The sequence below is a fragment of the Schistocerca gregaria genome, chromosome 2 (assembly GCF_023897955.1).
Source record: "Schistocerca gregaria isolate iqSchGreg1 chromosome 2, iqSchGreg1.2, whole genome shotgun sequence".
NCBI classification, from domain to species: Eukaryota; Metazoa; Arthropoda; class Insecta; order Orthoptera; family Acrididae; genus Schistocerca; species Schistocerca gregaria.
Genome location: NC_064921.1, coordinates 1016480690 through 1016490162, shown reverse-complemented (window position 1 = coordinate 1016490162; position 9473 = coordinate 1016480690). Strand labels below are relative to the sequence as shown.

At 51.9% G+C, this 9473-nt stretch overlaps 29 non-coding genes across 29 annotated transcripts; 10 read left to right on the top strand and 19 right to left on the bottom strand.

Moving 5' to 3' along the window:
• The first annotated feature begins 149 nt into the window (after positions 1-149).
• Positions 150-221, top strand: Trnap-ugg (transfer RNA proline (anticodon UGG)). The gene has a single exon. It is a non-coding gene; the product is annotated as a tRNA-Pro (tRNA).
• A 193-nt stretch (positions 222-414) lies between these two features.
• Trnav-aac (transfer RNA valine (anticodon AAC)) lies at positions 415-487 on the bottom strand. Its single transcript has one exon. It is a non-coding gene; the product is annotated as a tRNA-Val (tRNA).
• A 158-nt stretch (positions 488-645) lies between these two features.
• Positions 646-718, bottom strand: Trnav-cac (transfer RNA valine (anticodon CAC)). Its single transcript has one exon. It is a non-coding gene; the product is annotated as a tRNA-Val (tRNA).
• A 412-nt stretch (positions 719-1130) lies between these two features.
• Positions 1131-1202, top strand: Trnap-ugg (transfer RNA proline (anticodon UGG)). Its single transcript has one exon. It is a non-coding gene; the product is annotated as a tRNA-Pro (tRNA).
• Positions 1203-1395: 193 nt separating this feature from the next.
• Positions 1396-1468, bottom strand: Trnav-aac (transfer RNA valine (anticodon AAC)). The gene has a single exon. It is a non-coding gene; the product is annotated as a tRNA-Val (tRNA).
• A 158-nt stretch (positions 1469-1626) lies between these two features.
• Trnav-cac (transfer RNA valine (anticodon CAC)) lies at positions 1627-1699 on the bottom strand. The gene has a single exon. It is a non-coding gene; the product is annotated as a tRNA-Val (tRNA).
• Positions 1700-2111: 412 nt separating this feature from the next.
• Trnap-ugg (transfer RNA proline (anticodon UGG)) lies at positions 2112-2183 on the top strand. Its single transcript has one exon. It is a non-coding gene; the product is annotated as a tRNA-Pro (tRNA).
• Positions 2184-2376: 193 nt separating this feature from the next.
• Positions 2377-2449, bottom strand: Trnav-aac (transfer RNA valine (anticodon AAC)). Its single transcript has one exon. It is a non-coding gene; the product is annotated as a tRNA-Val (tRNA).
• A 158-nt stretch (positions 2450-2607) lies between these two features.
• Trnav-cac (transfer RNA valine (anticodon CAC)) lies at positions 2608-2680 on the bottom strand. Its single transcript has one exon. It is a non-coding gene; the product is annotated as a tRNA-Val (tRNA).
• Positions 2681-3092: 412 nt separating this feature from the next.
• On the top strand, positions 3093-3164 carry Trnap-ugg (transfer RNA proline (anticodon UGG)). Its single transcript has one exon. It is a non-coding gene; the product is annotated as a tRNA-Pro (tRNA).
• Positions 3165-3357: 193 nt separating this feature from the next.
• Trnav-aac (transfer RNA valine (anticodon AAC)) lies at positions 3358-3430 on the bottom strand. The gene has a single exon. It is a non-coding gene; the product is annotated as a tRNA-Val (tRNA).
• Positions 3431-3588: 158 nt separating this feature from the next.
• On the bottom strand, positions 3589-3661 carry Trnav-cac (transfer RNA valine (anticodon CAC)). The gene has a single exon. It is a non-coding gene; the product is annotated as a tRNA-Val (tRNA).
• A 412-nt stretch (positions 3662-4073) lies between these two features.
• Positions 4074-4146, top strand: Trnap-ugg (transfer RNA proline (anticodon UGG)). Its single transcript has one exon. It is a non-coding gene; the product is annotated as a tRNA-Pro (tRNA).
• A 193-nt stretch (positions 4147-4339) lies between these two features.
• On the bottom strand, positions 4340-4412 carry Trnav-aac (transfer RNA valine (anticodon AAC)). The gene has a single exon. It is a non-coding gene; the product is annotated as a tRNA-Val (tRNA).
• A 158-nt stretch (positions 4413-4570) lies between these two features.
• On the bottom strand, positions 4571-4643 carry Trnav-cac (transfer RNA valine (anticodon CAC)). The gene has a single exon. It is a non-coding gene; the product is annotated as a tRNA-Val (tRNA).
• A 412-nt stretch (positions 4644-5055) lies between these two features.
• Trnap-ugg (transfer RNA proline (anticodon UGG)) lies at positions 5056-5127 on the top strand. The gene has a single exon. It is a non-coding gene; the product is annotated as a tRNA-Pro (tRNA).
• A 193-nt stretch (positions 5128-5320) lies between these two features.
• Trnav-aac (transfer RNA valine (anticodon AAC)) lies at positions 5321-5393 on the bottom strand. The gene has a single exon. It is a non-coding gene; the product is annotated as a tRNA-Val (tRNA).
• Positions 5394-5551: 158 nt separating this feature from the next.
• Positions 5552-5624, bottom strand: Trnav-cac (transfer RNA valine (anticodon CAC)). The gene has a single exon. It is a non-coding gene; the product is annotated as a tRNA-Val (tRNA).
• Positions 5625-6036: 412 nt separating this feature from the next.
• Positions 6037-6108, top strand: Trnap-ugg (transfer RNA proline (anticodon UGG)). The gene has a single exon. It is a non-coding gene; the product is annotated as a tRNA-Pro (tRNA).
• Positions 6109-6301: 193 nt separating this feature from the next.
• Positions 6302-6374, bottom strand: Trnav-aac (transfer RNA valine (anticodon AAC)). The gene has a single exon. It is a non-coding gene; the product is annotated as a tRNA-Val (tRNA).
• Positions 6375-6532: 158 nt separating this feature from the next.
• On the bottom strand, positions 6533-6605 carry Trnav-cac (transfer RNA valine (anticodon CAC)). The gene has a single exon. It is a non-coding gene; the product is annotated as a tRNA-Val (tRNA).
• Positions 6606-7017: 412 nt separating this feature from the next.
• Positions 7018-7089, top strand: Trnap-ugg (transfer RNA proline (anticodon UGG)). Its single transcript has one exon. It is a non-coding gene; the product is annotated as a tRNA-Pro (tRNA).
• Positions 7090-7282: 193 nt separating this feature from the next.
• On the bottom strand, positions 7283-7355 carry Trnav-aac (transfer RNA valine (anticodon AAC)). Its single transcript has one exon. It is a non-coding gene; the product is annotated as a tRNA-Val (tRNA).
• A 158-nt stretch (positions 7356-7513) lies between these two features.
• Trnav-cac (transfer RNA valine (anticodon CAC)) lies at positions 7514-7586 on the bottom strand. The gene has a single exon. It is a non-coding gene; the product is annotated as a tRNA-Val (tRNA).
• Positions 7587-7998: 412 nt separating this feature from the next.
• Positions 7999-8070, top strand: Trnap-ugg (transfer RNA proline (anticodon UGG)). Its single transcript has one exon. It is a non-coding gene; the product is annotated as a tRNA-Pro (tRNA).
• A 193-nt stretch (positions 8071-8263) lies between these two features.
• Trnav-aac (transfer RNA valine (anticodon AAC)) lies at positions 8264-8336 on the bottom strand. The gene has a single exon. It is a non-coding gene; the product is annotated as a tRNA-Val (tRNA).
• A 158-nt stretch (positions 8337-8494) lies between these two features.
• Trnav-cac (transfer RNA valine (anticodon CAC)) lies at positions 8495-8567 on the bottom strand. Its single transcript has one exon. It is a non-coding gene; the product is annotated as a tRNA-Val (tRNA).
• A 412-nt stretch (positions 8568-8979) lies between these two features.
• Positions 8980-9052, top strand: Trnap-ugg (transfer RNA proline (anticodon UGG)). Its single transcript has one exon. It is a non-coding gene; the product is annotated as a tRNA-Pro (tRNA).
• Positions 9053-9244: 192 nt separating this feature from the next.
• On the bottom strand, positions 9245-9317 carry Trnav-aac (transfer RNA valine (anticodon AAC)). The gene has a single exon. It is a non-coding gene; the product is annotated as a tRNA-Val (tRNA).
• Between the last annotated feature and the right edge of the window lie 156 nt (positions 9318-9473).

Here is a 9473-nt window from a genome sequence, read left to right as displayed (position 1 = left end):
CATGAAGGTACCAATAGCCCAGGAAGGCCGCCGACCGCGGGAATTCGCGCCGCCCCCATCCCGCCAGCCTACACGAGACTTTCCAGAGCACCCTGGACCACATCGAGGGACCCAGTGCACTGAAATAATAGTCGTCTGCCACGTCAGATGGCTCGTTGGTCTAGGGGTATGATTCCTGCTTTGGGTGCAGGAGGTCCCGGGTTCAAATCCCGGATGAGCCCTTGCGTTTTGTGCAAACTGGTCGCACGTGAGTGGCTGAGTCGACGCAAAATGCTCGGCGTCAGTATCAAATGAAATTCATATTTGATGTGAGCAATTGACACTGATCTGACGTGTGAAGGCGATTACGAAGGTTTTTGGGTACAGATGGTAGCAGATGCATGTTAGTATGTCTTGTTTTTAATGATAAAAAAGTGTTTCCGCCCGGGATCGACACGGGGACCTTCTGCGTGTTAGGCAGACGTGATAACCGCTACACCACGGAAACTACTTGTGTGCGCCTTACATTAGAGACAACTCGTGCTGGTGTTGTCATCGTTACTAAGAAATTAAATAAATGCGCTACTTGCAGAACAAAGGTACATGCAGAAGATCCTCACATGTCGTGGCTCACTGGAGTACAATACGACATAGGCAGGAAAATACTGTTCCCGCCCGGGATCGAACCGGGGACCTTCTGCGTGTGAAGCAGACGTGATAACCGCTACACTACGGAAACTGCGAACGGGAGGAGTCCATCTCCGTTCACTCGCAATTACCTCAGCCTCTCTCCCGTCCGTGAATGCACACGCGACAGTTCTTTTGACAGCCTGGAAACCATCACAGCCAAGGGCTCAAGAAGTCTTCGGGGTGCTCGAGAAGGTGTCTGCCGTAGCACCCCTAACGAAATAGCGGCGTTTCCCGCAGTCGTGATTGCAAATCATAGCAGCAAAAGCAATCACTTTCTTAGCAGCAGGGAGTGCGAGCCCAGCGGCAGCTCTACATGAAGGTACCAATAGCCCAGGAAGGCCGCCGACCGCGGGAATTCGCGCCGCCCCCATCCCGCCAGCCTACACGAGACTTTCCAGAGCACCCTGGACCACATCGAGGGACCCAGTGCACTGAAATAATAGTCATTTGCCACGTCAGATGGCTCGTTGGTCTAGGGGTATGATTCCTGCTTTGGGTGCAGGAGGTCCCGGGTTCAAATCCCGGACGAGCCCTAGCGTTTTGTGCAAACTGGTCGCACGTGAGTGGCTGAGTCGACGCAAAATGCTCGGCGTCAGTATCAAATGAAATTCATATTTGATGTGAGCAATTGACACTGATCTGACGTGTGAAGGCGATTACGAAGGTTTTTGGGTACAGATGGTAGCAGATGCATGTTAGTATGTCTTGTTTTTAATGATAAAATAGTGTTTCCGCCCGGGATCGACACGGGGACCTTCTGCGTGTTAGGCAGACGTGATAACCGCTACACCACGGAAACTACTTGTGTGCGCCTTACATTAGAGACAACTCGTGCTGGTGTTGTCATCGTTACTAAGAAATTAAATAAATGCGCTACTTGCAGAACAAAGGTACATGCAGAAGATCCTCACATGTCGTGGCTCACTGGAGTACAATACGACATAGGCAGGAAAATACTGTTCCCGCCCGGGATCGAACCGGGGACCTTCTGCGTGTGAAGCAGACGTGATAACCGCTACACTACGGAAACTGCGAACGGGAGGAGTCCATCTCCGTTCACTCGCAATTACCTCAGCCTCTCTCCCGTCCGTGAATGCACACGCGACAGTTCTTTTGACAGCCTGGAAACCATCACAGCCAAGGGCTCAAGAAGTCTTCGGGGTGCTCGAGAAGGTGTCTGCCGTAGCACCCCTAACGAAATAGCGGCGTTTCCCGCAGTCGTGATTGCAAATCATAGCAGCAAAAGCAATCACTTTCTTAGCAGCAGGGAGTGCGAGCCCAGCGGCAGCTCTACATGAAGGTACCAATAGCCCAGGAAGGCCGCCGACCGCGGGAATTCGCGCCGCCCCCATCCCGCCAGCCTACACGAGACTTTCCAGAGCACCCTGGACCACATCGAGGGACCCAGTGCACTGAAATAATAGTCATCTGCCACGTCAGATGGCTCGTTGGTCTAGGGGTATGATTCCTGCTTTGGGTGCAGGAGGTCCCGGGTTCAAATCCCGGACGAGCCCTAGCGTTTTGTGCAAACTGGTCGCACGTGAGTGGCTGAGTCGACGCAAAATGCTCGGCGTCAGTATCAAATGAATTTCATATTTGATGTGAGCAATTGACACTGATCTGACGTGTGAAGGCGATTACGAAGGTTTTTGGGTACAGATGGTAGCAGATGCATGTTAGTATGTCTTGTTTTTAATGATAAAATAGTGTTTCCGCCCGGGATCGACACGGGGACCTTCTGCGTGTTAGGCAGACGTGATAACCGCTACACCACGGAAACTACTTGTGTGCGCCTTACATTAGAGACAACTCGTGCTGGTGTTGTCATCGTTACTAAGAAATTAAATAAATGCGCTACTTGCAGAACAAAGGTACATGCAGAAGATCCTCACATGTCGTGGCTCACTGGAGTACAATACGACATAGGCAGGAAAATACTGTTCCCGCCCGGGATCGAACCGGGGACCTTCTGCGTGTGAAGCAGACGTGATAACCGCTACACTACGGAAACTGCGAACGGGAGGAGTCCATCTCCGTTCACTCGCAATTACCTCAGCCTCTCTCCCGTCCGTGAATGCACACGCGACAGTTCTTTTGACAGACTGGAAACCATCACAGCCAAGGGCTCAAGAAGTCTTCGGGGTGCTCGAGAAGGTGTCTGCCGTAGCACCCCTAACGAAATAGCGGCGTTTCCCGCAGTCGTGATTGCAAATCATAGCAGCAAAAGCAATCACTTTCTTAGCAGCAGGGAGTGCGAGCCCAGCGGCAGCTCTACATGAAGGTACCAATAGCCCAGGAAGGCCGCCGACCGCGGGAATTCGCGCCGCCCCCATCCCGCCAGCCTACACGAGACTTTCCAGAGCACCCTGGACCACATCGAGGGACCCAGTGCACTGAAATAATAGTCATTTGCCACGTCAGATGGCTCGTTGGTCTAGGGGTATGATTCCTGCTTTGGGTGCAGGAGGTCCCGGGTTCAAATCCCGGACGAGCCCTAGCGTTTTGTGCAAACTGGTCGCACGTGAGTGGCTGAGTCGACGCAAAATGCTCGGCGTCAGTATCAAATGAAATTCATATTTGATGTGAGCAATTGACACTGATCTGACGTGTGAAGGCGATTACGAAGGTTTTTGGGTACAGATGGTAGCAGATGCATGTTAGTATGTCTTGTTTTTAATGATAAAATAGTGTTTCCGCCCGGGATCGACACGGGGACCTTCTGCGTGTTAGGCAGACGTGATAACCGCTACACCACGGAAACTACTTGTGTGCGCCTTACATTAGAGACAACTCGTGCTGGTGTTGTCATCGTTACTAAGAAATTAAATAAATGCGCTACTTGCAGAACAAAGGTACATGCAGAAGATCCTCACATGTCGTGGCTCACTGGAGTACAATACGACATAGGCAGGAAAATACTGTTCCCGCCCGGGATCGAACCGGGGACCTTCTGCGTGTGAAGCAGACGTGATAACCGCTACACTACGGAAACTGCGAACGGGAGGAGTCCATCTCCGTTCACTCGCAATTACCTCAGCCTCTCTCCCGTCCGTGAATGCACACGCGACAGTTCTTTTGACAGCCTGGAAACCATCACAGCCAAGGGCTCAAGAAGTCTTCGGGGTGCTCGAGAAGGTGTCTGCCGTAGCACCCCTAACGAAATAGCGGCGTTTCCCGCAGTCGTGATTGCAAATCATAGCAGCAAAAGCAATCACTTTCTTAGCAGCAGGGAGTGCGAGCCCAGCGGCAGCTCTACATGAAGGTACCAATAGCCCAGGAAGGCCGCCGACCGCGGGAATTCGCGCCGCCCCCATCCCGCCAGCCTACACGAGACTTTCCAGAGCACCCTGGACCACATCGAGGGACCCAGTGCACTGAAATAATAGTCGTCTGCCACGTCAGATGGCTCGTTGGTCTAGGGGTATGATTCCTGCTTTGGGTGCAGGAGGTCCCGGGTTCAAATCCCGGACGAGCACTAGCGTTTTGTGCAAACTGGTCGCACGTGAGTGGCTGAGTCGACGCAAAATGCTCGGCGTCAGTATCAAATGAATTTCATATTTGATGTGAGCAATTGACACTGATCTGACGTGTGAAGGCGATTACGAAGGTTTTTGGGTACAGATGGTAGCAGATGCATGTTAGTATGTCTTTTTTTTTAATGTTAAATTAGTGTTTCCGCCCGGGATCGACACGGGGACCTTCTGCGTGTTAGGCAGACGTGATAACCGCTACACCACGGAAACTACTTGTGTGCGCCTTACATTAGAGACAACTCGTGCTGGTGTTGTCATCGTTACTAAGAAATTAAATAAATGCGCTACTTGCAGAACAAAGGTACATGCAGAAGATCCTCACATGTCGTGGCTCACTGGAGTACAATACGACATAGGCAGGAAAATACTGTTCCCGCCCGGGATCGAACCGGGGACCTTCTGCGTGTGAAGCAGACGTGATAACCGCTACACTACGGAAACTGCGAACGGGAGGAGTCCATCTCCGTTCACTCGCAATTACCTCAGCCTCTCTCCCGTCCGTGAATGCACACGCGACAGTTCTTTTGACAGCCTGGAAACCATCACAGCCAAGGGCTCAAGAAGTCTTCGGGGTGCTCGAGAAGGTGTCTGCCGTAGCACCCCTAACGAAATAGCGGCGTTTCCCGCAGTCGTGATTGCAAATCATAGCAGCAAAAGCAATCACTTTCTTAGCAGCAGGGAGTGCGAGCCCAGCGGCAGCTCTACATGAAGGTACCAATAGCCCAGGAAGGCCGCCGACCGCGGGAATTCGCGCCGCCCCCATCCCGCCAGCCTACACGAGACTTTCCAGAGCACCCTGGACCACATCGAGGGACCCAGTGCACTGAAATAATAGTCATCTGCCACGTCAGATGGCTCGTTGGTCTAGGGGTATGATTCCTGCTTTGGGTGCAGGAGGTCCCGGGTTCAAATCCCGGACGAGCCCTAGCGTTTTGTGCAAACTGGTCGCACGTGAGTGGCTGAGTCGACGCAAAATGCTCGGCGTCAGTATCAAATGAATTTCATATTTGATGTGAGCAATTGACACTGATCTGACGTGTGAAGGCGATTACGAAGGTTTTTGGGTACAGATGGTAGCAGATGCATGTTAGTATGTCTTGTTTTTAATGATAAAATAGTGTTTCCGCCCGGGATCGACACGGGGACCTTCTGCGTGTTAGGCAGACGTGATAACCGCTACACCACGGAAACTACTTGTGTGCGCCTTACATTAGAGACAACTCGTGCTGATGTTGTCATCGTTACTAAGAAATTAAATAAATGCGCTACTTGCAGAACAAAGGTACATGCAGAAGATCCTCACATGTCGTGGCTCACTGGAGTACAATACGACATAGGCAGGAAAATACTGTTCCCGCCCGGGATCGAACCGGGGACCTTCTGCGTGTGAAGCAGACGTGATAACCGCTACACTACGGAAACTGCGAACGGGAGGAGTCCATCTCCGTTCACTCGCAATTACCTCAGCCTCTCTCCCGTCCGTGAATGCACACGCGACAGTTCTTTTGACAGCCTGGAAACCATCACAGCCAAGGGCTCAAGAAGTCTTCGGGGTGCTCGAGAAGGTGTCTGCCGTAGCACCCCTAACGAAATAGCGGCGTTTCCCGCAGTCGTGATTGCAAATCATAGCAGCAAAAGCAATCACTTTCTTAGCAGCAGGGAGTGCGAGCCCAGCGGCAGCTCTACATGAAGGTACCAATAGCCCAGGAAGGCCGCCGACCGCGGGAATTCGCGCCGCCCCCATCCCGCCAGCCTACACGAGACTTTCCAGAGCACCCTGGACCACATCGAGGGACCCAGTGCACTGAAATAATAGTCATTTGCCACGTCAGATGGCTCGTTGGTCTAGGGGTATGATTCCTGCTTTGGGTGCAGGAGGTCCCGGGTTCAAATCCCGGACGAGCCCTAGCGTTTTGTGCAAACTGGTCGCACGTGAGTGGCTGAGTCGACGCAAAATGCTCGGCGTCAGTATCAAATGAAATTCATATTTGATGTGAGCAATTGACACTGATCTGACGTGTGAAGGCGATTACGAAGGTTTTTGGGTACAGATGGTAGCAGATGCATGTTAGTATGTCTTGTTTTTAATGATAAAATAGTGTTTCCGCCCGGGATCGACACGGGGACCTTCTGCGTGTTAGGCAGACGTGATAACCGCTACACCACGGAAACTACTTGTGTGCGCCTTACATTAGAGACAACTCGTGCTGGTGTTGTCATCGTTACTAAGAAATTAAATAAATGCGCTACTTGCAGAACAAAGGTACATGCAGAAGATCCTCACATGTCGTGGCTCACTGGAGTACAATACGACATAGGCAGGAAAATACTGTTCCCGCCCGGGATCGAACCGGGGACCTTCTGCGTGTGAAGCAGACGTGATAACCGCTACACTACGGAAACTGCGAACGGGAGGAGTCCATCTCCGTTCACTCGCAATTACCTCAGCCTCTCTCCCGTCCGTGAATGCACACGCGACAGTTCTTTTGACAGCCTGGAAACCATCACAGCCAAGGGCTCAAGAAGTCTTCGGGGTGCTCGAGAAGGTGTCTGCCGTAGCACCCCTAACGAAATAGCGGCGTTTCCCGCAGTCGTGATTGCAAATCATAGCAGCAAAAGCAATCACTTTCTTAGCAGCAGGGAGTGCGAGCCCAGCGGCAGCTCTACATGAAGGTACCAATAGCCCAGGAAGGCCGCCGACCGCGGGAATTCGCGCCGCCCCCATCCCGCCAGCCTACACGAGACTTTCCAGAGCACCCTGGACCACATCGAGGGACCCAGTGCACTGAAATAATAGTCATCTGCCACGTCAGATGGCTCGTTGGTCTAGGGGTATGATTCCTGCTTTGGGTGCAGGAGGTCCCGGGTTCAAATCCCGGACGAGCCCTAGCGTTTTGTGCAAACTGGTCGCACGTGAGTGGCTGAGTCGACGCAAAATGCTCGGCGTCAGTATCAAATGAATTTCATATTTGATGTGAGCAATTGACACTGATCTGACGTGTGAAGGCGATTACGAAGGTTTTTGGGTACAGATGGTAGCAGATGCATGTTAGTATGTCTTGTTTTTAATGATAAAATAGTGTTTCCGCCCGGGATCGACACGGGGACCTTCTGCGTGTTAGGCAGACGTGATAACCGCTACACCACGGAAACTACTTGTGTGCGCCTTACATTAGAGACAACTCGTGCTGGTGTTGTCATCGTTACTAAGAAATTAAATAAATGCGCTACTTGCAGAACAAAGGTACATGCAGAAGATCCTCACATGTCGTGGCTCACTGGAGTACAATACGACATAGGCAGGAAAATACTGTTCCCGCCCGGGATCGAACCGGGGACCTTCTGCGTGTGAAGCAGACGTGATAACCGCTACACTACGGAAACTGCGAACGGGAGGAGTCCATCTCCGTTCACTCGCAATTACCTCAGCCTCTCTCCCGTCCGTGAATGCACACGCGACAGTTCTTTTGACAGACTGGAAACCATCACAGCCAAGGGCTCAAGAAGTCTTCGGGGTGCTCGAGAAGGTGTCTGCCGTAGCACCCCTAACGAAATAGCGGCGTTTCCCGCAGTCGTGATTGCAAATCATAGCAGCAAAAGCAATCACTTTCTTAGCAGCAGGGAGTGCGAGCCCAGCGGCAGCTCTACATGAAGGTACCAATAGCCCAGGAAGGCCGCCGACCGCGGGAATTCGCGCCGCCCCCATCCCGCCAGCCTACACGAGACTTTCCAGAGCACCCTGGACCACATCGAGGGACCCAGTGCACTGAAATAATAGTCATTTGCCACGTCAGATGGCTCGTTGGTCTAGGGGTATGATTCCTGCTTTGGGTGCAGGAGGTCCCGGGTTCAAATCCCGGACGAGCCCTAGCGTTTTGTGCAAACTGGTCGCACGTGAGTGGCTGAGTCGACGCAAAATGCTCGGCGTCAGTATCAAATGAAATTCATATTTGATGTGAGCAATTGACACTGATCTGACGTGTGAAGGCGATTACGAAGGTTTTTGGGTACAGATGGTAGCAGATGCATGTTAGTATGTCTTGTTTTTAATGATAAAATAGTGTTTCCGCCCGGGATCGACACGGGGACCTTCTGCGTGTTAGGCAGACGTGATAACCGCTACACCACGGAAACTACTTGTGTGCGCCTTACATTAGAGACAACTCGTGCTGGTGTTGTCATCGTTACTAAGAAATTAAATAAATGCGCTACTTGCAGAACAAAGGTACATGCAGAAGATCCTCACATGTCGTGGCTCACTGGAGTACAATACGACATAGGCAGGAAAATACTGTTCCCGCCCGGGATCGAACCGGGGACCTTCTGCGTGTGAAGCAGACGTGATAACCGCTACACTACGGAAACTGCGAACGGGAGGAGTCCATCTCCGTTCACTCGCAATTACCTCAGCCTCTCTCCCGTCCGTGAATGCACACGCGACAGTTCTTTTGACAGCCTGGAAACCATCACAGCCAAGGGCTCAAGAAGTCTTCGGGGTGCTCGAGAAGGTGTCTGCCGTAGCACCCCTAACGAAATAGCGGCGTTTCCCGCAGTCGTGATTGCAAATCATAGCAGCAAAAGCAATCACTTTCTTAGCAGCAGGGAGTGCGAGCCCAGCGGCAGCTCTACATGAAGGTACCAATAGCCCAGGAAGGCCGCCGACCGCGGGAATTCGCGCCGCCCCCATCCCGCCAGCCTACACGAGACTTTCCAGAGCACCCTGGACCACATCGAGGGACCCAGTGCACTGAAATAATAGTCGTCTGCCACGTCAGATGGCTCGTTGGTCTAGGGGTATGATTCCTGCTTTGGGTGCAGGAGGTCCCGGGTTCAAATCCCGGACGAGCACTAGCGTTTTGTGCAAACTGGTCGCACGTGAGTGGCTGAGTCGACGCAAAATGCTCGGCGTCAGTATCAAATGAATTTCATATTTGATGTGAGCAATTGACACTGATCTGACGTGTGAAGGCGATTACGAAGGTTTTTGGGTACAGATGGTAGCAGATGCATGTTAGTATGTCTTGTTTTTAATGATAAAATAGTGTTTCCGCCCGGGATCGACACGGGGACCTTCTGCGTGTTAGGCAGACGTGATAACCGCTACACCACGGAAACTACTTGTGTGCGCCTTACATTAGAGACAACTCGTGCTGGTGTTGTCATCGTTACTAAGAAATTAAATAAATGCGCTACTTGCAGAACAAAGGTACATGCAGAAGATCCTCACATGTCGTGGCTCACTGGAGTACAATACGACATAGGCAGGAAAAT